At 40.7% G+C, this 22,221-nt stretch overlaps 1 long non-coding RNA gene across 2 annotated transcripts in view; it reads left to right on the forward strand.

The window, feature by feature from the left end:
- The window catches only part of LOC145720484 (uncharacterized), an 18,179-nt gene extending 6,887 nt beyond the window's left edge, over positions 1-11,292 (forward strand). Inside the window, exon 3 of one of the 2 annotated variants that reach the window (XR_014143416.1) lies at positions 8,937-11,292. This is a non-coding gene — a long non-coding RNA (uncharacterized LOC145720484). Of the gene's footprint in view, positions 1-2,595; positions 3,585-8,936 lie in introns of those variants that run through there. The other variant, XR_014143417.1, reaches the window with a different exon arrangement.
- The last annotated feature ends 10,929 nt before the right edge of the window (positions 11,293-22,221 follow it).

The following is a 22,221-nucleotide window of genomic DNA, read 5'->3' on the forward strand; positions in this document are numbered from 1 at the left end:
GTCATTATTTAATTAGTATACAGTAAGCCTATTAGTATATGTAGACTCTAAAATATTCTACACTCAGAGAAGATCTTTATATTTAACAGATTGGGAATCATTGATATAAGATCCCTTTATTTTTAATTCACCTGTGATCTGTTAGTATTACAGTTAATCACAATTAGTATTCATAAGTGTTGTCTAAGTTTCTCTGATCTTAGAACATGGATGCAGGTTGTATGTAAGTCAATCACCAAATATTTATCAATATTTACAATAGGCAAAACATTCTATGAGGTGCTAAGGCGAGTCCAGTCTCATCACTACCTTCCAGAAACTTAAAATCCAGGGGGAAGCAAAGCATATACACATGATAAACAAACCAATAATCTCATGCCAAGATAACTTTTAAGGGAAGGGTGCCAGCCACATTTCTTGAGAAATTTAAAATTCACTTATTTTGCATATACAAATGCCAAAGTGATAAAAGACTGATCCTAAGGGAAAATACAGAAGAGAGGGAGATGGTTATGACTAAGTCTTTTCTTCCACTGGTAAAACCATTCAAAGCTTATTCTGAGAAGCCCTCATCCCTGAGCATGCAAGGCTGTTTTCTGCCTTGGTTCATGCTATTCTTTCTGCATAGCACATCCTTTACTTTCCTCTAGTGGACACCTCTCTGCCTCCTTTTCTCCTACTTCTATTTCAAGGCCTTCTCCAGCAATATGCATTTTGCTGAACAATATTACTGGCCCTGACCTTTTCTCCCCTGCCCTCTGTCCCTGGAGGCTGAACTTTAGGGACTGTATCAACCAAGCTTTTTGGCCCCCTGGCTGCCAGCTGGGTTTCAGCCAGCGGGAACCTCTGTGGGAGGTGAGCGGTGGGGGGACAGAGAGGATCAGGGTGTTTCCTCCCCTGGTTCCCTCCCCGTTGGGTCACTGCAGGTTGGCTGCGTCCTTTGACCAAAAGCTACACTATCTTCTCTGAGTTCTGGTAGTGCCCCTGGTTCTTGCCCCTTTAGGCTGAGGGGTGTTAATGGGTTCCCACAGTTGGTGAATCACTTAAAAGTAAGTTGCAAACATCATCAGTGCTTCACCCCTACATGCTTCTGCATGTATCTTCTAAAACTATGCCTAATCTTCTAACCACACTACCGGTATCATACGTAAGAACACCAGGGATCACACCCTGCTAGCATCTACTGGGTGTCTATGCAGTGTGTTTGCCGCCATACTCAGGAGCAGGGCAACCTTTGGCTCCCAGAGCTGCTCTGGTTTAATCCAATTTTATCTGGCTTGCAGCATTTTTCTAAATGTCGATATCTGTCAGCTTCAGCTGCAACCATTGAGAACAACAAATTTAACTGCACATATCTGAGAGTCGAGCAGTAAAAAGAGTACTTTCTGGGCTTCTCTGGAAGCTTATGCTCAGGGAAGAGGTCAGGACTGCCAGAGACAGCAGGATGTAGGTTCTCAGCAAAAAGAAGCTTTAGATCTCTCTCCTTTTATTTCTTTATTTTTCCCCCTAATTCTAAACCAAGATATCTTTCTTTCCCTAGGCTGGAATTTACTTCTTTCTCTAAAAGAAAGGGGAAAGAAACATCTAGTTGTAAAAGATGACTCTCGTGTGGAATTTGTAAAATAATCCAAGTAACTCCATCCAGGACCCCTGCTGGGAGGCTGACCCTCGCTCATTGACACTGACATCCCTCACAATCCTGCTGAAATATGTGCTTTATTTGTTTGATCAGTCAAAAAGTTTTAGGTCCCTCATTCTTAATTTACAAAAAAAAAAAAAAAAAAGGCAAGCAAAACCCCTGGACTAACAAGATTCAGTTGTTTTGATTGATTTTATTTTCCTTCACCTTGTTGATCAGTCGACCAGGTATTTAAAAAAAAAAAAAGGAATAAAATAAAATAAATTTTAAAAAAAGGAAGAAGAAGAAAAGAGAGAAAGAAAGTTCTTCGCCCTTTGGCTGAAATAACAACATGGCAAACAGAATTAGGTTTGAGGTATGAGGGCTGCTTGGTGAATATTGAATGAGCACAAAGGGAAGTGGATGATCTTAAAGGACCTCTAGTATGGTGGGGGCAAATGAGCAGCTGAGCACATTAGAGGAGGGGGTAGGACTCCCAGAGGTCATTGCCTCTTCCCTGCTCCCTTTACTGGCAAGAGGGTGGTCCCAGGAGGGAAAAGCCGGCGTATTTTCTGCTTCCTCTTTCTGCTTCCTGTGGGGCCTCCAGCTTTGGGTACATCTCCACAAAGACCCCAGCTCTTGGAGGACCCTTCCTCCATGATACCAGCGATACCAGTTCCCTTGAAACACTTCTGTTAACAACACCTCCTCCCGATTTCCCTCCAACTTTCAGCCACCAATAATAACCTCACCACCCTCTGCTTGTCTTCCCTACTGTGCAGCAATTTCTTATATTATACACCCCCCTGCAAAGATAACAGAGGCATTTCTGTTTCCTTGGCTGGGTCCCAACCAATGGAGTTGCCTCTTGAACATGGTTTGAACTGCATGAATCCACGTATACATCAATGTTTTTGATAAATATAGTACAGTACTGTAAATGTATTTTCTCTTCCTTATGATGTTCTTTTTTTTAGATTTTATTTGACAGTGAAAGAGCCCAAGCAGAGGGAGAGGGAGAAATAGGCTCCCCGCTGAGCAAGGAGCCCGATTCAGGACTTGATCCCAGGACCCTGAGACCACGACCCGAGCTGAAGGCAGCTGCTTAACCAACTGAGCCACTCAGGCGTCCTTCCTTATGATGTTCTTAATAACATTTTCTTTTCTCTAGCTCCCTTTATTGTAAGAATAAGTAAATAATACATATTATATACAAAATAGGTGTTAATTGACTCTGTATTATTGGTAAGACTTCCTGTCAACAGTGGGCTGTTAGCTAAGTTTTTGAGGCGTCAAAAGACACAGACTTTTGACTGCCTGGGGTTGGCACCCTTAACCCCCACATTGTTCAAGGGTCACTTGTCTAACTTCCCAGTATAGCCACTTAATAGCTTAATGTAAGAATGGTCAAGACAAACTCAAAGTAAATATGAATTTTCTTCCCAAGTTATTAAGTGTCCACTATGTGTAAGGCACTGTGGCTAGGCACAGGGGAAACAAACAAACCACAACCAAATTCCTATTTTAAGGAGCTCACAGTTTAGGGGAGGGAATAGATCAACAGATAATTTTAATAAATGATAATAAATGCTATCAGGACACAAAGAATTCAAAATGCCTTCCCAGTTTTGTTCTGTTTTAGGGAGAGTGCATGTGTGTGCACATGTGTGGGCAAGCAGGGAGGGTGAGGCAGAGAAAGAGGGAGAGAGAGAATCTTAAGCAGACTCCACACCCAACGCAGAGCCCGAAATCCAGGGTTGGACACTTAACCCCAACTGAATCACCCAGATGCACCCCCCTGACTTTTGTTTTATTGTTTACTGGCTGGGGAAATGGGAACTGGCTAAGAGCCATGAGAACCAGGCCCTAGGTTGGCTCTCTCCCGACTTGTAGTGTGACACTGGGCAAGTCATCCAACCTCTCCAAGTCTCCATTTCCTCATTTATAAGAGGTAACATCTGAGGTTTCTTTCAGATTGCAAATGTTATTACTATGACCTTTCCAATCTCTCATTTAACGATTCTGAGAGCCCACTTGGCACTTATTTTAAGTTCTTTCCACAGAGCATGACTGAGCCATGACTCACCCCTATTTAGCCTAGGAGCCCTTATTCTGCAGTCTACTGCACAACACAGGACAACACAGGACAACACACACACACACACACTGTCACTGCTCTGTCTCTGAGTCCTAGACACTCCAGGGGCCTGCTGGGAGAACGCATGTTTAGCAACAACTACAGCCCAGCAGAGCAGACATCATCCTCTGAGGGTCAGCTCAGATGCTGGAGACAAATGAGGGAGTGAGCCCCCCAGTTCTGGGGCTCTGAACACCCCGATGGGATGCATCTAACTCGGACAAGGACAGACCCCTCCACGATGCATTTCACAGCCGTTGAGTGATGGCTCCATTTCAATTGGAACAAAGCAGCTTCTTTCTAAGGGGAGCCATAGAGGGAACTGATCATTTAAATACATTTTTAAAACGTGCATTCTCATGATATGCTTTTTTTGTTACTGTATCATCTGAAAAAAAAATCTCTTAATTAAACTTACTACACTTGAATATTTAATTCCTGTCCATACAAAACTTAAGTAATCTCTTTCAAATAATTTGCTATGGCCATTAGACTGTTTGAAGGACTTCACCAAACATCTCTTGCGGAAGCGTGATGACTCCTTTTGACAATGGCAAACTGACTATTGGATAGCATTTCTAGCCCTGTCCCAGCACAATATTATTATAGGTGTTGGAGGTACTGTGGTGAACAGAACAGATAAGGATGCACAGCAATGTAAAGAAGGAAGGAAAATCTAGACGGGACAAAAATGCAGTGATTTGATGTATTTTCAGATGGGCTTTAAAAGAAAGCAAATTTGCCATATTATTCTCAAGAGAGTTATGATTTAAAATATATTACTTAAAATAGGCTTGCAAATATATGGAAAAAAATCCTACTTTGCCTCTATTGAGTGTTCAAGAAAATCAGGTTTAAGTTCTAGCAGCAAACTGAATTTTAGAAATGATGGGTTTCAGCCCTATGAATTGTAATAAGTCCATCCCATTTGCTGGGGCTTCCATTATAAAAGCAAATTATATGTTTTTTCTATGGCAGACCAGGGTTTCTCTCTTCCTTTTGGTGCAGAAAGTGGGTTTCACTTCACAGGAAGCTTTTGCTGTTCTTTTTCCCCAATTCTCCTTAGGCTTCTGCTCAGATCGAACGGCCTCCCCGTCCTTGCTCACCCCCTTTCCCGGGGCCCTAGGATCTGTGTCCTTTACTCCCTGGCCGTAACCAGCTACTGGGGCTCCTGAGTGCCTTTTGTGAAGGCAGGAAATGCAGAGGAGAAGTCTTGGAGACTGAGGGCAGTTTTCCCAGGGGCCCCACCTCTGCTCCACCCCAGCTGGCCCTCAGCCAAGGGAATTGGGGCAGCCATGTGACGGAACCTGGTCTTCAACACCCAAGAATCCACCTGCTTCCCCCCTGCCTCTGCTACACAGGCTGCTGGAGCCGGTTCTGTGTCCTTAAAACTAGGTGAGGAGTTGGAAAGGACTAACAGAACGCAGAGCTTCTGCAGAATCTGCGACTAGACATTTGTGACATTTCAGGTATATAAAGGCCAGGATCACATGCTTCACACTGCCTTATTTAAACCGGGGGTCTCAACCAAGGGAGGTTCTCAAAACATCTTCGGCTTTTAATTGCTTTGCTGTCTGCTTAGCCATGGTCTCAAATGAAATAACAAAGGATGAATGTTATCTGTTAAAAGTTGGTTTGGCTGGATATAACAAATTCTTCTAGTGATAGTGGCTTATGCGTAATAGAAGTTTAATTTTTGCACAAATAAAAATAAGTGGACTTTAAGTCAGGCTTTTTGTAGCTCATCTCTCTACCTAGAAAGTAGGACAAGCCCAGTTTTCAAGCTTTTTGGCTTTTAGGACCCTTTTATACCCTTAAAAATTATTAAGGCCCCCAAAGACCTTTTCTTTATGTAGGTTAGCATATTAGAAATGAAAACAGAATTATTTTGTACATTTATTTAATCCATTTTAAAGTGACAATAAACCTATTGCATGCAAACATTAATAACACAGATTTATGAAAAATAATGGTATTTTCTAAAACAAAAAAAAATTCAGTGAGAAGAGTACCATTGTTTTACATATTTGTAAATCCCTATCTGGCTCACTTGAAGCAAATATCTGCTACTGCCTGCAATCTATTGCAATGTATTGTTTTGGTTGAAGTCTCAGAAGAAAATTCTAGGCTTCACACAGACATGTGATTGGAAAAGGAAACTGAAATCTGTGAATCTCTTGAACAAGGGTTTTGGGGATGGTATGTGTCCTCATTCTACATTTGGAGAACTGTTGTCTTAAACCTCATAGTCTAAAAATAGCTGCTGGAGTTCCAGCCATTATATCCGCATTCAAGATACCATGATAGAGAAAAGGTTGAAGGAAGGATTGGTACTCTCCCTTTAAGAAGAACCCCTGGAAGGCCCACAGCATTCCTGCCTACATCTCTTTGGCCAAAACTTTCACATAGCAACATTAAGTTCAAGAGAAATGTTTTAGTAGTGCAGCAGTGTGCTTAGCTAAAAATTTCTGAAAAAGAAGGGGAGAAAGGCTACTGAGAAGCAATTAGTAGTCTCTGCCACAGGAAGCATGAGTTAAAAGCATTCCAATGACCCAAACACTTGATCTGCTGTTTCCATGGCTGCAGATCATCAAAATACCACAGATCCCTCAGGAGTCCCCTGTGAAGAAATTATTGTTTACTTTGCTAACTGATTGGCCTACGGTGTTCAAGTGCATTTTAAAGCATCTGCAGAGGAGCAGGGTGTGGGATGGGAGTCTCCCATTGAGAAAAGGGAGCAAGCTTTGGGTTCTCTCAGAAGTACTGACAAGAACCATATTGTGACATGGTAATGAAAACCCCAACCGCGGAGAGACCATCATGGTGAGATTTTACGATAGTGGGTACCTAGTCCCCTGTTTTGGAAGACTTTGCCTAACACTCAAAGAATGGCTGTCAAGGACAGAGTTTGTTGGGAAAAAAATTAAAGTGTTTTGTCTCTAGCAAAGAATGACAACATAGGAGCATCTGAGTGAATAAGGAAGAAATAAGAAACTAAGTTAAAATACTTGGACTGAATGCTTAGTGTGTGCCTGTCAGGATTCTAAGCAGTTCATGTGTATTATTGACTCATGGAGTCCCGCTAGCAACTCTAGGAGGAAGGTGCCATTATTATCCTCATTTTTCTGATAAGGAAACTGAGGCACAGAGAAGTTAAGCCACTTACCTAAGATCACACCACCGATGAAGGTGGATTTAGCTCCATATTCGACGTTCTGAAACCACTAAGCGAGACTATACATATATTCTCAGAAGGAGCTTAGAGCTGAGGCTCACACTTAAGGAAGTTCACTGGAAGAGATATAAATTTATCATGATACAATTTAGTGATAAGCTACCTACTACCTGTAACTGGATGCTGTCACTGATTTACAAATATATTTCATACTCCCTGTGTTTAAAAGGAAATATTAGCTATTACAAACACATGTCCTTTAAATCTGTTAGAGTGGTATTTCTATAGAAGGATTATTAGTTCATCAAGGTAAGCCTCATGTACTCTCAACCCTTTCTTTCAAAAAGCCAAACCAAACACTGCACACTCCCAGCCTGTGCCTTCAGAAGCCCCTTCCATCATTAACCCAATGGCAGGCATCTAAAGCTCAAGCCCCTGCTCCTAACAGGAAGTGGCACCTAACAGGAAATAATCAGCCATGTGGGGCGTGCGTTAATAACCCAAACCTTTTCGGCAGAGGGTGCAAATTAGTAGCCTGCAGGTGAAATCTTGCGATATGCTTTACTTGGTTCATAGAGTGTAATTTAAAAAGTGTAATTTAGGGTTTTTTTTTTTTTTTTGCCAAAATTCAAAACCAAGATTTCACATAAGAATCTGGATGAGAACCTCTGCTTCTTTTAGATAGGCTGTGTTCTGTCCCGTTCAGCTTAGCCCCCATCACTCCTGTCCTCCTACATTTAACCTCTCCATGCTTTTAAGTTCCCTGTCTGTCCCCCGCAGGCTTTTGAGTTTGTAACCCTATCTTTATGGATATTAAACTCCAAATCATGTTAAGTCTCATATTCTATTGTAGCAGAACCTGTTCTAAAATCACTCTACCTGCAATTTTCAGTTGGACTGATTATTTAGTCACAGCTTATCTACACGGTGGGTTCTGCAATCAATGGAGACATAGAAGCTATGTTCTAAATTGCCTGCCGGTAGGTAAATGATGAACTGAAAATGACAGGACAGGAAAGATCACAAAATATTGGGATAAATGTCTGGAGTTTAGTAATGCAGAGCCTGGCACATAGTAGGTGCTTAGACACTTTATTTACATTTATTGATGAAGGTTTGATGATATATAGGAATTTCTGTTCTGTCTCCGTGATCACTGTCACCACTGTGAAGGTCATTGATGCTGTTCACCAAATATTTCTGGCGCTCTCTCTTCAGGCACGTGGTAGGATTGTACTTCCTGCCCACTTGAGATTGGGTGGAGCCATGTGACTAGTTCTGTTGATTGAGTTGTGAGTGGAGGTGATATGTGTTGCTTCCAGCGAGACCGTTGTCAGAACAAGATCCTCCAGAGTAATCTTTCCTCTGACATGGTGGCCGTTTTTGAGATGGTGGCAGCTCCATTGGCCTGGGAATCCGAGCAATGACAATGGGTGGAGGTTTCTGCTAAGTAATGGTAAACACCTTGCATGAACAAGAAATAGAACTTTGTTGTTATAACCCAGTAAGACATTTGGGGTTGCCTTTTACTGAGGCATAACGTATCCAGTCCTGACTAAAGCAGTCAATAAATGTTTTTTAGCAAGTTCTACGTTAAGATTTTTTTTTTTTTTTTTTTTTTTTTAAGATTTATTTGACAGAGAGAGACACAGCGAGAGAGGGAACACAAGCAGGGGGAGTGGGAGAGGGAGAAGCAGGCTTCCCGCAGAGCAGGGAGCCCGATGCGGGGCTCAATCCCAGGACACTGGGATCATGACCTGAGCCGAAGGCAGACGCTTAACGACTGAGCCACCCAGGCGCCCCTCTACGTTAAGATTTTTAAAAGTGTGAATTCATCATCGATTCTGAAGTTTGAAAATGCTTCCTTAGCCCCTATGTTTCCATGACTCACTGACTCTAGGTCCCTTTTCTGAAGCCTATTGTCACCCAAGAATGCTTGTCCGGCCTTCCCAGCCTTATCCTTTGTAACTGAGCTTGTCAGTAACAGAGCTTTTCTTCTTGCTTAGGGGAAGATATCCACCAAGCATCAAGAGACAGGGGAACCTCTGAAAGCAAATGTGCAGAGCTTTCCCAGAGCTACATTTTGCAGAAGCCTGACACTCAGAGCCCACAGAGAAGAGAATTCATTGTGTCACAGCTCCACTGAGCCTTGGCACAATCCTGACCATCAGGACATGCGTGTCTGGTGGCCGCAGAGCACGGAAATACCCAGGTCCCACTGCTCTTCAGAAACACCTGAACCTGACCAGTCCAGTCTGAAATATTAATCCACTTCTTATGGGGTTCTTCCTGTGCATGTGTATATTTTAACATTGTGTCTGTAATTGTATTTACCTTCCAAACTAGGGATGCATTTTCTGTTACTACTGTCAATATTTTAAAAATAAGTCTGTTTTACGTTTATTTTTCAAAGCGGAGGAAGTATCCCCGAGGATCTACCCACTTGGAAGTACATGATCTCATTTGTCAGTGGAAATTACCAGTCTGGATGGTAAAAGCTTTCCTTAATCTTATTTTAGATTTTTTTGGTCTAAAAAAGGGCAAGTTTGGGATGATCGCTAGTGGTTTCAATTGTTGGGATAGTGGCTAATTAGCTCTTCATTCTGAGCTTTTTCATATGATGTTTAAAAGTATTTCAGTAAATCTAGGAAGTGCTGTTAAGTAGGCAGGACTGTCCAATTGTCGGCCTCACCATCCATTTACTTAATCAACAAAGAATTTATTGAGCACCTACTAGACTTTGACTAACCTCCTCCATCTCTACTGCCTAGCCTGCAATATAATGGGCACCCAATATACACGTTCATAATTACTCTTCAAAATGCCATGTTAATGCATCCAGAGAAACAAAAAAGTCTTTACACTTTATGAACTAATACTCTAGTGGATAAGATAAAGTCAATGCACAATCAACTGTGGCAGTAAAGAAAATATTATTTGAATATTCGAAGTGTGATGGAGAAGGAAGGGTTGTGGGATGGGTCCACATATAATACAGGAACTTGGAGTCCCTGGTTTTCCCGAGTCTCCACTAACTAACGGTGTGACTATGGGAAAGTTGTTCAACATTTCTGGGCATCTGTGTCTCCAACTGTTAACTGAAGGATCTGGCAAATGTTTCACAATTAGTAACTTTAAAAATTTCTATTATTGCACTTGAATGCATTCTAATGAATTTCAAACCATGCAGACAGAGCAAAATTTATGGGATGCAGTTACAGGAGTGGAGAAATTCTGTTTTCATTTTTATTGATCTCAAAGTATCTTATGATCTCTGTTGTGTTTTTTTTTTTCTTTGATCCATTTGTTATTGGGAATGTTTTGTTTAATTTCCACATATTGGTGAATTTCCCAAAGTTTTTTCTGTTATTGATTTTTAATTTCCTTCCATTGTGATGGAAGATGGTTTTATTGACTGAATTGTGTCCCTCCAAAATTCATACTATTGAGACCTCAATCCCCAATATATTTGGAAAAATGGCCTTTAAGAAGATAATTAAGGTTAAGGGCGCCTGGGTGGCTCAGTTGGTTAAGCGACTGCCTTCGGCTCAGGTCATGATCCTGGAGTCCCTGGATTGAGTCCCGCCTCGGGCTCCCTGCTCAGCGGGGGGTCTGCTTCTCCCTCTGACCCTCTTCCCTCTTGTGCTGTATCTCATTCTCTCTCAAATAAATAAATAAAATCTTTAAAAAAAAAAAAAGATAATTAAGGTTAAATGATGTTATAGGGTGGGGCCCTAATCCAGTGGTACTGGTGTCCTTATAAGAAGAGGGAGAGACACTAGAGATCTCTCAGTCTTTCACAGAGAAAGGGCCAGCCATGTAAGGATGTAGCAAGAAGGTGGCCATCTACAAGCCCAGAAAAGAGGCCTCACCAGAATCCAACTCTGCTGGCAATCTGATCTTGTGCTTCCAGTTTCCAGAACTGTGAGAAAATGAATATGTACTGTTTAAGCCATGTATACTATAATATTTTCTTATGGCAGTCTGAGCAAATCAATATAGGTAGAATTTGTATCTGCATTTTTCTGTTTGTTTTCTGTATATCTGTGTCTTTTTGTTCCACTCTTACTCCATTACTGCCTTCTTTTGTATTAAATAGATATTTTTGAGTGTATCATTTTAATTCTCTTGTCATTTCTTTTAGTATATATTTTTGGATTATTTTGTTGGTGATTGCCTTAGGAATTACAATTAATGTCTTAATTTTTAAAAATCTAGTTGAGATTAATACCAACTTAATTTTAATAGTATACAAAAACATCTTTTAAATAACTTCTTTGTGCTATTATTGTTATAAAAATGACACCTTTATACACTGTGTACCCATCGGCACAGATTTATAATTATTGTTTTATGCAGTTGTCTTTTAAATTAGACAGGAGAGAAAAAAGTATTACATAAAAAATATATTAATACTGTCTCAGTTTTTGCTTATCTGGGAATGTCTTAATTTCTTCTTCAAAAGATAGTTTTGCAAGATGTAGATTTCTTGATTGACATCTTTTTTCTTTGGAACTTTGAATATATCATCCTGCTAACTTTCTGGCCTCCATGGTTTCTGATGAAAATTGGCTGCTAATCTTATTGAGGATTCTTTATATGTGATGAGTTGTTACTCTCTTCTTGCTCTCATAATTTTTTCTTTGCCTTAGGCATTGGAAAGTTTGAGTATGATATAAATTTCTTTGAGTTTATACAACTTGGAGTTTATTGTAATTCTTTTTTTTTTAAAGATTTTATTTATTTATTTGTCAGAGAGAGCATGCACAAGCAGAGAGAGTGGCAGGCAAAGGGAGAAACAAGGAGCCCAGTGCAGGACTTGATCTCAGGACCCCGGGATCATGACCTGAGCCGAAGGCAGATGCCTAACCAACAGAGCTACCCAGGTGTCCCTGTAATTCTTAAATATGTAGTTAAAGTTTTTCATCAAATTTGGGAAGTTTTCAGGCATTATTATTCAAATATTCTTTCTGCTACTTTCTCTCCTCTCCTTTGGGGACTCCTATTATGTACATGGTAGTATGCTTGATGATTTTCCACATGTATCTGAGACTCTGTCTTTTTTAAAAAAGAAATTATTTCCTCCTTCTACGCCTTTATTCCTCAGACTAGATAATCTCAATTAACCTATTATCAAGGTCACTGATTTTTTCTTCTGCCTGCCCAAGTCTGCTGTTGAACCCATCTAATGAATTTTTTATTTCAGTTATTGTCCCTTCAATTCCAGAATTTCTTTTAGGTTCCCTCTCTATATTTTCTGTTTCTATACTTATATTCTCTATTTGGTGAGACATCATTCTCATAATTTCCTTTACATCTTTAAACATGGCTTCATTTAGGGCGCCTGTGTGGCTCAGTTGGTTAAGCATCTGACTTTCAGCTCTGGTCATGATCCCGGGGTCCTGGGATTGAGTTCCACATCAGGCTCCTTGCTCCACGGGGAGTCTGCTTCTCCTTCTGCCCCTCCCTCCACTTGTTCTCTCCATCTCTCTCTCTCAAATAAATGAATAAAATCTTTAAAAAAATTTTTAAAACATGGCTTCATTTAGTGTTTTGAGCATATTTAAAATGGATGATTTAAAGTCTTTGACTGATAAGTCTAATGTCTGTGCTTCCTCAAGGGCAGATTCTATTGATTACTTTTCCCCTTCTGTGTATGGGCTCCACTTTTTTGTTTCTTTGCATGTTTCATATTCTTTGTTGAAAACTGGACAGTTCAAATAATATAATGTGCTAATTCTGAAATCAGATGTTCTACTCCCTACCCCATGTTTGTTATTATTATTGTTTGTTGTTGTAATTGTTGTTTGTTTACTTTTATGAACTAATTCTGTAGAGTCTGTTTTTTGTCATGTGTCATCACTGAAATCTCTGCTTGGTTAGCTTTGTAGTCACTAGTAATTCAACAGAGATTTCATAATCCAAAGGTGAGAGTATAGGGCCTCAGATCTTTTCTGATCATGTGAATAGTCCTGACATACTCACAGCCCTGGACATAACTGTATACATAATCACTGAAATTGCACAATTTGTATACTGTGGCTTATATATGCATATATATTTTATTCTTACTAGAAAAGTGAGAACACTGTACAAAACTAATTCAGCTCTTCTTATGTCACTTTGAGATACATACTCATTCTAGCAGTAGTCTCTTCCTTTAACTTACTGATGAGTAAGGAATGACTGGAAGGAAAAGGAATTATAGGTTGTTCTGTTTATCTTTCCTCTACATTGTCATTTTCAGCTTAGGTGGTTGGCTAATGCAGGGAAGTGACCTGAGTAAGAAAGTTTATGATAGAGACCCCAAGTTATTGATTTTTCTTAGAATGCCATTGCTTTCTTTCTGTATGTGAAGCAAGTTCTGATTTGAATGGAAAGCACAGCCTCTCAGGGTTAGTCAGTGGCCCCATTTACTCAGTTAGGGATATAACGTACTTACTTTGTATTTGCTTTGAGTTTCACTGAGCTTCCATAAATCATGGATCCACCAGAATTCTTTGCTCTTGGGGTGCCATGAATGTTATGTGCAAAAGGGATAATAAGATCATGAACATGTAAATTACACATACCTCCTGGGCTCAGGCACATGGGCCATTGTCCCATTGGACTTCACTACAAAACACAAATCCAAAGATAAAGTTACTAAGGATTTCAAGATGGCTATAACCGAGCGTTAAATCAAACATGGGGCCCTGTGTGACTGCATAGGCCTCATACCCATCAGGTTGGCCCTGTGGGGCAATCATCTCTAAATACCTACCTAGTCAGCCTTCCTTTATTCTTTATGGAAAAGAAAAAATAAGGTTTTTTGTTCATGGTATCATTGTGCTCAGCTGAACACCTATATATCCTAGCCTTCCTTGAAGCTAGAGTGTTGGGGACAGAGTTCTGACATTGAGATAGAAGTAGAAGTCTACTGGGACTTCTGGAAAAGTCCTGATCTCAAGACACATCCATTATTCCTTGCTTCTTCTTTTTATTCCTGCTTAAAATAGGGATATGAGATTAGAGGATGGGCAGGAGGATCAGAAGATTGCCCATGAGGCAACCAGCATGATGGTAAGAACATGTGATAAGCAGGCTGGAGTAGAAAGCTAAGGGGAACGTGGATCTCCCAAGGCTCTACTTCTTATGTGAGGAAATAAATCCCTGTTTAAGCCATCATTTTTCAGGTATCTGTTACTTGCTGCAACATGCATTCATAACTTATACCCATTAATTTTAAATACAACCTCTATCATATACTAAATTCCTATAGATACATGATTCTCTTTCTGTATTCTTAAACAATCTCACTGATTTTAAAAATACATTTCTATGCAAAAATCACACTCTTAATAGTTATAGATTTATAGTATGTTTTGCAATTATTAAAGTAATGCCTCTTTTTTTATTTTTTATTTTAATTTATTTATTTTTTAAAGATTTTATTTATTTATTTACAGAGAGAGACACAGCTAGAGAGGGAACACAAGCAGGGGGAGTGGGAGAGGGAGAAGCAGGATTCCCGCAGAGCAGGGAGCCCGATGCAGGGCTCGATCCCAAGACCCTGAGATCACGACCTGAGCCAAAGGCAGACGCTTAACGACTGAGCCACCCAGGCACCCCTCTTTCTTTTTTTTTTTAAAGATCATAGTTAATTTTATCTATATTAATATGAATTTTAAAACAAGCTTGTCAAGTTTTGTGAAAACTCAGAGAATTTTGATTGAGATTAAGTTGAATTTATGGATTCATTTGGAAAGAATCCTTAAAATTTTCAGTATTTCCATCTAGGAACATAACATAGCTCTCTACCTATTCAGATCTTTCTTATATCCCTCAGTAGAATTTCAGTTTTATTTACACAGGTCGTGCACATTCTTATTAGATTTATTGCTAGGTATTATACTTTTGGTTCCTGTTGTGAATGGGATTTTTTTTTCATTGTATTTTCAAATTGGTTTTGCCAGTTTATAGTAAAGTGATTGTTTTTTTATTAATCTTGATTTTGTTTTCAGCCAGCTGGTTAAATTATTTCCCATAGGTGCCTTCTAGGATCCCGTTTCAGCTCTAAAAGTGCTGGAACTTCGGTATTACAGAATTTCTTAATTGGAAGAAGTTATATCTGGTCCAGGTCAATGAAAGAGCTTCATGGAGGGGGTGAGATTTCATTGTCACCATTATTTAAAGGTGGCTAATTCTTCTGGTGGGAATGTCTCTGGGTCTGTTTGTTTATTTTTAGTGACAGGCTGTTTAGGGTTCCTGCAGGCTCCTCTGCATTTTTTTATTGTTTAATCCCTACCTACACAATTGTTTTCAAAGGTGATATGATAGGCTGAGTGAGGATTGCGATAGAAAATCCCAAAACATCTTCAGCATTGCTCACAGTGTTCTTAATGGTAATCAAAATCCTCTTTCATTCCCAACTCCAAAGATCTGAGACCTGAATTCAGATTCTCTTTACTAGGAAATATATTGAAAGGCCACAGCCACGTTTCTTTTCTTTTCTTATTTTCCTTCTTCCTTTCTTTCTTCCTTTCTTTCTTTCTTTCTTTCTTTCTTTCTTTCTTTCTTTCTTTCTTTCTTCCTTCCTTCCTTCCTTCCTTCCTTCCTTCCTTTCTTTCTTTCTCTCTCTTTCTTTCTTTCTTTCTTTCTTCCTAGATTTATTTATTTATTTTAGAGAGAGAGTGAGCAAGCGGCGGGGAGGGACAGATGGAGAGAGAATCTCTAGCAAACTCTTTGCTGAGCATGGAGCACGGAGCCCGATGCAGGGCTCCATCTCACCACCCTGAGATCATGACCTGAACCGAAACCAAGAGTCAGATGCTCAACCGACTGACTCACCCAGGCACCCCTCATAGCAAAGGTTCTTATTCAACGTTTTAGAGTTCTGGCTTAACTAGATTGAAATTGAACTTACAGTGGTTTCTGAAAGAACGGCTGTTAGCCAAGAAATCATATTATCTTCTCTCACTCCATGGCCCTCACTCATATCTCCAAATTCTGAAGAAATGTGTCTTCTATTGACAGTGTTAAAAAATATTTAGCACTCGACCCCCAATGCCTTGCTTTTGATCATGGGAATACACATGTGTTCAGGGGCCAGCGTTTAAGCTTGGACTAGCCATGACAGCTGTATAGCATGTCATGCATGTATCTTCACATCTGGAACATTTTAGGTCCTTCCAATTCAAATGAGCAGTGGGGGAGAAGCAGAGAGAGATAGGAAGCTTCATTGTCCAAAGAGACAAATCTCTGAAATTTCCCCCCAAAATCTTTGATGATATCTCTGAGGGTAGTGAGTCAGGAGGCTTGTGTTAAAACCTGGCTCTTCTATCACTGCCATTTCCGTAATTCATTCTCAATCTTCCCAAGGCTAGCTTTCCTATCATGGGAACATTGTAAGGAGAAAGTGAGTGAGGTTGACAGAAGAACTCTGTAAACTGTAAAGTGCCAGGCAGAAAGGAGTTGTTGTAATTTCAGAATGTTGAACACTTCTCTTTGCCTGCTATAACATGCTTGGGGATGTGTTACCCAAAAGGGAAAAGAACCCCCAAACAGCCCCAACACATGAGAAAATCATACTTAAGTATGCTGAAAACCTTCACAAAATATATAATTAAAGTAAAACTCATGACTTTGTGATAAAATATTAATGAAAATGCTCAAAAACAAGTCATAAAATATAAATGTGAAGTAGTTAGCATTGTTTTGATGTTTGAAATCTAAAAAGCAAACAACAGTGACAGCTTGATTGAATCTGATGCACAGAATTACTTCATTTTTATCAAGCTCCCTACCTGATATCTTTCCCTAGAGTAAGAGAACATACATTCTTTTGGCTAGTTAGGTTCTGGCTTCTTGATTATGCATAGGAGGTGCTGGCTTTCAGATTATTGTCATCGTTATCATCATAATCATTGCATTAACTTTCTATTTGCTGCTGTACCGAATTCCCAAGTTACCAAAAACTTAGAGTGGGTGAACACAACACAGATTTATTATTTTATAGTTATGGAGATCAGAAGTCCAAAATGAGTCCGCAGGGCTGTGTTTCTCCTGGGGGCTCTAGGGGATCGTCTGTTCCTTGCCTTTTCCAGCTTCTACGAGCCGCTAGCACTCCGTGGTCCCTGACCCTGCATCTTTCTGACCTCTGCTTCCATCATCACATCACCTTCTTTGATTCTGACCATCCTGCTTCCCTTTCATAAGGATCCTTGTGATTACACTGGCCCCCCTGGATAATCCAGGATAGCTTCTCCCATCTCATGTTCCTTAATACCTCTGCAAAGTCATTTTTGTCATGTAAGGTAATATAATTGCAGGTTCCTATGGAGGAGGACATCTTTGGGGGAGAGACATTACTCAGCCCATCATAATCACCAATGATTAACACTTCCTGAGCATTTTTTGTGTGCCAAGCACTGTTGTAAGAACCTCAAATACACTAAATTACCAAAACCTTTAAGGTTATACCTTTGAGGCACAGAGAGGCTAGGTAACTTGCCCAAGGTGGCTGACTTGACCAGTACACTCTCAAGATGTAAACAGGTTGGACCACTAGATTTAGGGGAAGCAGAAGCTCCTAAATATAGTTTTTGATGGGGCAAAAACTTTATAACAACAATGGTAATATTCGTGGGACACGAACTCACAACCCTGAGATCAAGAGTCAAATGCTCTTTTGACTGAGCCAGCCAGGTGCCCTTATATCGTCTATTTTTTCATTGTGGTTTACAATTTCTAAGTCACATTCCTGTAGAATATGAGAAATAATTTTTCCCTCCACTAAATCCTCTTCTTTTTCAATGTATTTAAGTAGCAAGGGTTCATAGTATGAATTTGTGTACCCATGTATTTGTTCTGTTTCAACTGCATGAGATTCTTAAGTAAAGATAGAAACAAGCACTACTCCCACAAATTAAAAAAAAAACAACAACTTAATATGGTGTCTTGAATACTGAAAGTATTTAGTAAATATGTGTTCAGCTGAATAGTAGACATGAGGCAGAGTATTACTTGGAGGTACTACAGAACTTACAAAACAGATGTGGTAGACTATTCCTTTGATGACTCCCATGAACCATGCCTTCCAGGATTCATACTTCTGTGTAGTCCCCTCTCAGTTGACTCTGGGTGGAGTCTGTAACTACTTTAGCCAACTGAATATAATGGAAGTGATTTTGTGCCAGTTGTGGGAGCAGCCCTTACTTGGCCTGGAACTTTCTATTTTTTCCTGCTTGGAACTCTCCCTCTTGTCATGTTCCTTTTGGAATCCAACCACCATTCTGTGAAGCAACGCAAGCAGCCATGTGGAGAGGCCTAAACAGAAGAAGACTAAATCCCCTACCAATAGCCTTGGCTGTGTTCCAATAGAGTCTCCAAGTGACAGCAACCGTCCCAGTTCCCCTGCTGACACCCAGGGAATTGCTCAAACAAGTTGCAGAACTGTGGGAGAATGGATTATTGTTTTTGAGCCTCCAGATTTTGAGATGGCTTGTTATGTAGCAATATATCATTAAAATGCCAGGATAGCCTTATTTCTGCAGCACAGAAACACCATGTTCTCTCTTCTTCCTGTTGAAGAACTGTCAGTGGGATTATGGATTCTGGGTCAAGGAGGCAGAGACTCTGAGACTCTACCTACAGGCCATTGAATGAGCCTCCTGCAGTTTGGAGCAGGGTCTCCTTGCAAGTCAGAGACTAAAGAATAAAGTCTGGAAGTAGCCTTCAGAGTTTGGGGCTATGAATAGTTGGAGGAAGGATTGCTGGAGCCTCATGCTGGTTTGAACTCCTCAGGACCTCCTCCTGGTACCTTCATCTACCACCTGCCAGTGTAAGCTCCATTCTGGACTGACACTAAGTATCAGGAGGAACAGGGTGGGATAGTGCAAGCAATTGTATAAATCAGCTGTGAGGGCTACTGTGGGAAAAGAAAAAGGAGTCTGGGAAGATCATTGAAATTACTGTACCCCGAGAAAGATCCCAGTCCCTTCTTCTCTAGCCTTACTCAGAGACTGTGAATATTGTTTTCGTAGAACAAGGGATAGTTGTTTACATAAAGCATGTATAGACAGTTTGGCAAGAGGTTGGTTGGATCGTTTATTTACTTAGCAAGTCTTTATTAGTGCCTGTTATCTGCCAAGTCCTGTTCTAAGCACTGTACAAATATTAACTCATTGAATCCTTGTAAAAACTCTGTGAAAGAGATACTCAGAAGACAATACTATTTTTATCTCCATTTTGCAGATGAGGAAATTGAGGCTCAGAGGGGTTAAGGGCCTTATCCAAGGTAGAGTTGCCAAGTAAAAATACAGGACACCCCGTTAAACTTGAACTTGATGATGATCTTTTAGTGTATGTCCCATATATCACAGCCTCACAAATTTTTGCTAACCAAATATTGCATGTGATATATGGGACATACTTACACTAAAAAAATGATCTATTGGACACTCAAATTTGATTTGGCATCCTGTATTTTATCTGGCAACCTAAGCTCCAAAACAGCCTTCCAGTAAGTACTGGACTAGGACTTAAACCCAGAAAGTGTGGTTCGCTAGTCCAGGCTCTTAAGTACCTTACAAAGTACTGTGAAGACTGGACTGCTCATATGGCAGACAAAACACTAATCAAGCCATGTTTTCCTGTTGTAGGCCATCTGAGAAAGAGTAAGGGGGCATTTTCTCTTTATTCCTCTTGGAAATGTGGATTGGCATTTGTACCCAGTGGTTTATACTTCCCTCAATCCGGGAGAGAATTGAGAAGTTTTCATTCCCCAAAGTCCCCTGATGCTCCAGGGCTGGATTGTCCCAAGGTGTTTCTCAGAATTCAGGGGCCCAATCCAAAGATAGGAGGCTGGCCTGTTCCAGGCCCCAAGACGGTGAAGGACCTGCACCAGGGTAGAAGGGACTTGAACAGGGCTGGCTGCATGCATCTGTGGGGAGGCTGGCTATTGCATGCCACACTTGGGAATCTCAGTCAAGAGCCTGACAGCCCAATGCTGGCACAGGGGAGGCAGAACACATGCCTCCAGGTGGGTGGTAAGGGCTGCGGTGGAGAGCCCAGGAAGCACTGCTGGGACCCCACCCCAATTTTTCTGAACTGTGGAAGCCATAGAATTCCAAAATGCCTCCAAAGGGAGAAAAGGAGTGGCTCTCCCTTCTACACTGGTGGAGTCCTATTAAAATGAGTATATTTAATGAGCTGTTATGGTATACCCGGTACTTGCAAATATTTATTTGATGCTCACATGCTTGCACTTGAAAACATAGATCTTTCTCAACTGAAAGCTCAAGCTCTTAGCCACCGCTTTACACTACACCTTCCAATTCTTGCCCTAGTTTTAAACTTGAATCAAATTTAGCAGTTTAATCCCCTGATGCTGGGGGGGAGGGGTGATGTTCAAGAACCAGGTTTAGGGAGGTTTTTCTCCTTAGGCTCTACAGAGGAAAATCATCTACGAACATCAAGTGCTGCTTGATTAAAGAAACTATATTTCAAATAGAGTTGTTATTTTTTTTCAGGATTAAATGCTCTCCTTTTTAAAATCCTGGGTTTAAAATTTTAAATCCAGACACCCACTTTGGTGGAGCTTTAGCTGAGAATGGGCTTCTCTTCTCAGCACAAACTCTGGTGTGATGGGACCCTAGTCTTGGCCATGCGTCCCTGCATCTAGATCATTCTGTACAGTCGTGCCTGAGTCACTGTGTCTTGACAGAGTCCCGTGGACCCCGTGAAAGGCCCTGTGGGAACCCGAAATTCAGTACACTTGAAGGAGTCGAAGATGTTTACAATGTGAATCAGCAATTAATAGCAACTTTTTTTCCCCCCTAAAAAGTCACATCTTTCATACAAGCACTACTAATTATGCTATTTAGTTTTGTTTTTCTAAGGCGAATGACAAGAAAAATGTATAACCAAGGGACTGGTTGACAGAAGTGAAGAAATATGAGACAACTAAAACAGAGAACAAAAAATAATGAGAAAAATGATTAAAAGAACTCAATTGGGTGGCTTGCTCTACTGGTAATGAGCCTGAACTAAATGCAGAAGTTGCATGTATTTCTGGAACCTGCAGGAGAGATGGAGGAAGTTGTTTTCTCCCAATCTCTAACTGGATTTTGTTTTCAAACTGGGTGGATAATATAAAAGCAGCATGAGAAATCTGTCCTGGGGGAGCCCCAGCTGTGGCCCTAGATGAGGAGCGGGCTACATAGACTCTTTCTGCTTCTCTCCCCGCCTCGCCCTTAGATTCTACTCTGCCTGGACTTACCGAGAAGTTCACAGCCATCCAGACCCAATTCATCTTTGCACCCTCACGTATGCAGTGCCTCCCTCCAGCCCACCCTCGGGCCTGCTGAACAAGAACCTCCCTTCCACCCTATGTCAGTTCTCTCTGGCTGTGTAACCAATAACCCTAACAGAAATGTATTCTCTCGCTATTCTGGGGTCCAGAAATCTGAAATCCATATTTTGGCAGGACCAAACTGCCCCCTGAAGGGTCAAAGGGAGAATCCTTTCTTGCTTCTTCTGGCTTCTGTTGTCTCCAGGTGTTCCTTGGCTTGTAACTGCAGAACTCGTCTCTGCTCTGTCCTCACACAGCCTTCTCCTCTCCCTCTGCTTTTCTCTTCTGGGGATGCTTTTCATAGGATTTGAGGCCTGCCTGGATAATCTGGGATGATCTTATCTTGAGATCCTTGACTTCATTACATCTGAAAAGACCCCTTTTCAAAATAAAGTCACACCTGGAGGTTTTGGGCAGACACATCCTTTGGTGGGTACAGGAAGCATCATTGAACCCTTTTTTTCTAAATCCAAGGATTTTTTAAAATTTAAAACCAATTAATTAACATATAGTATATTATTAGTTTCAGAGGTAGAGTTTAGTGACTCATCAGTTGTGCATAACACCCCGTGCTCATTACATCTCATGCCCTCTTTCATGCCCATCACCGTTACCCCATCCCCCCTCCCTACCTCCCCTCCAGCAACCCTCAGTTTGTTTCCTATAGTTTAGGTAAGAGACTAATCAATCAAAAAGAGTCCATTTATACTCCACCAAGGCATTTTTAACATACCCTTTCCTTGCCTCTTCAATTTTCTTATGAGTTAAAACTGTTTAAGATCATCATTCTCTTGTAGACTCCTCCTCAAATCTCTCTTGAAACTCACAGTCTACTTGGCTTTAAGGTTCTATATATTCAGCTCCCATTCTAGTAGGTATTCCTTCCATAGTTCTTCCTTCACTGCTTTACTCTGTAGGTCAGTTTGGCTTTCCAAACCAGTGGTGGTACATCCTGGTTT

Source organism: Leptonychotes weddellii, chromosome 3 (assembly GCF_054177405.1).
Source record: "Leptonychotes weddellii isolate Sample4059 chromosome 3, ASM5417740v2, whole genome shotgun sequence".
Classification (NCBI taxonomy): domain Eukaryota; kingdom Metazoa; phylum Chordata; class Mammalia; order Carnivora; family Phocidae; genus Leptonychotes; species Leptonychotes weddellii.